The sequence below is a fragment of the Carlito syrichta genome, unplaced genomic scaffold (assembly GCF_000164805.1).
Source record: "Carlito syrichta isolate Samal-C Ts95f unplaced genomic scaffold, Tarsius_syrichta-2.0.1 Scaffold256091, whole genome shotgun sequence".
Classification (NCBI taxonomy): domain Eukaryota; kingdom Metazoa; phylum Chordata; class Mammalia; order Primates; family Tarsiidae; genus Carlito; species Carlito syrichta.
In genome coordinates, this window is record NW_007200187.1 from 180317 (window position 1) to 183019 (window position 2703).

A 2703-nucleotide genomic window follows, 5' to 3' on the forward strand; every position below is an offset into this window, starting at 1 on the left:
TTTAAAAACATTGTCTCTTGAAATGTGTTTTAAATATATTTTATCTTAATGATTAATTCCTTTTATGTAAACATTTACTCTTTGACTTCCTAAAAATTAGTATTGTAAAAAAGAAAATGGCAAGTCTCAGACCAGGAGAAAATACTTGTATATAACATGTGATAAGGAATCTTTTCCCAAATATATTCAGAACTGTCAAAATAATAAGAAAACGAGCAAGTCACTAAAAACTGAACAAAAATTTTGATCTGGCAGTTTGAAAAGAAGTTCAGCATCATTTGTAATTAAGAATTGTAAATTTCCATGTGTTTATTGCAGCATTATTCACAATAGCAAAAACATGGAAACAGCCGTGCTGCCCTTTGAAGATGGACTGGATTAAAAAAATGTGGTGCATATACATGATAGAATACTATGCAACCATAAAGGATAACATTCTGGACTTCACAGCATTTGGGGCAGATTTAGAGTCTATAAAACTCAGTGATCTATCCTAGAAGCAAAGAACTGAGTACCACATGTTCTCACTCATAAGTGATTCTGAACATTTATCATAATACTATAAGAAAGGAATTGGCAGTAGCAGTAGCGGGACACTGACCAGGAAGGAGGGTGGGGCACATAACATCAATGAGAATACCTGACTGCAAACCTGGGTAAGGGGGTACCAAAAGGAGACACAAAGTTGACCTGTACAATGACCACTTAACTACCTAATCCTGAATTGTACCCCACATCTTTAAGGTAAATAAAAATAAATTTTAAAAAAGAATTGTAAAACTCAATCACAATGAGATAGCTCTTTAAAGTTAGTAAGATAGCCAAAGCAAAGCAAAACAAAATGAAAAGCAAAACAAAATAACAATATCAAGTACTGGAATAAGAATGTAGAGCAAGTGAAATTGCATACATTACTCATGGGAATGCAAAATATTGCAGCCATTTTGTAAAGTACCATATCATTTATTCTACAACTCAACAATCTTACTCTTAGGTGAGATTCACATAAAACCTGTATGTAAAAGTTTATGGGAGCTTTTTTCATAATTTCCTCAAATTGGAACTGTCTCATGTCTTTCAACTGTTGAATGGATTTTTCAAAAATATTGTATACTCATATAAGAAAATATTTCTCAACAATTAAAAGCAAATTAAGTAGTGATACACATAACAACATTGGTGAATCTCAAATATGTTCTGATAAATGAAATAAGTCAATCCTAAAAGGCTATACTGCATGACTTCATTTGTATGACATTCCAGAAGAGATAAAACCTGAGAGAGGCAGAATATACCACTGGATGTATCATTGGGGTATCAGGAGAAGAGATGACTATGAAGGGACTGCATGAGAAAGTTTTGGGAAGTGATGGAAATGTTGTATATATTGATTGTGATGGTAGTTTTAGGACTCTATGCACTTGTTAAAACTCATAAAACTGTACATTAAAAATATGTGTTTATTGTATGTAAATATAAAACTAAGAATAAAGTAGGTTTGAAACAAAAAGATACAGGGTAAAGGTAAAAATAAATTCAAGAAAAAAAGTAAATATGCTGTATATCTCTTTTTTTCATTACAAAATCATTCTTACCACTTCTTCACATCCCATGGTGACAGGTTGACTGATTATTTTATTTTATTTTATTTTTATTTATTTATTTTTTTGAGTTGGAGTCTCACTCGGTTGCCCAGACTGGAGTGCAGTGGCCGCTCCCGGCCACCACAGCCTCGTCTGCTGGGCTCCGGCGATCCTTCCACCTCAGCCTTCCGAGTAGCCGCAATTACAGGCATGCGCTACCACACCCGGCTGATTTTTTGATTTATTGTAGAGATGAGGTCTCACTGCCCAGGCGGGTCTCGAACCCGCGGGCTCAGGCAATCCACTCACCTCAGCCTCCCAAAGGCGCGGGATTACAGGCTGAGCCACCGAGCCCGGCTGACTGATTATTTTAGACTTTATCAAAATAGTCTCATGTCATCAGTCTTTTAATGGACTTGACCAAATGGAGCTCCTTTTGTGAAATCAGAGTAGAGAAAAAAAGAGCTATTAATGTATTGATTCTCTTGTCTCCACCCCTGGGACTGTCTTAGGTTGGCTGTGATTGTCAACCAAGCATCAGGAATTTCCTGGCCATGCTATCAACACCAATTTCCTGCAGTTTCTGGCATCTATTTCATCTCCTGAACCTTTTTGTTCTAGAAATGATGCCAGCGTTTACTGATATTAACCCTAGGGTATTTTACTTTCTTTGGCAGTTTTCTTACCTCTGTCCATACATACTTTTGTAAATATTCCTTTATTAAAATCTCTCTAATATCTTATTTAATTTTGTCATTCATTTCTAAGTGAGAATGATTCTAGATGTTCACAGGACAGTGAGAATGCTAGCTCTCAAGGGAATAAGAAGGTATAATTTGTTTTCTATTTTTATATATTTATTTATTTTTTAATTTTAGAGTTGCCAGGTACAAGAGGATATTTATTACAAAAGTAGGCTTCATGAAGGTGAAGTTTGGGTTTCTAGCTGGCCATCACTCCCCCGATAATAGATCAGGTACACAGCGTGTTGCCACATGCACCCATTCCTCCTTCCTCCCTCCTTATCCTAGCAGTGTCCTCTGTCAGTCTCACACTAGTGCCAGTGTGACTAGTGTTCAGGGCTCACTTAAGAGTGACACTATGTGGTACTCACTTCTTT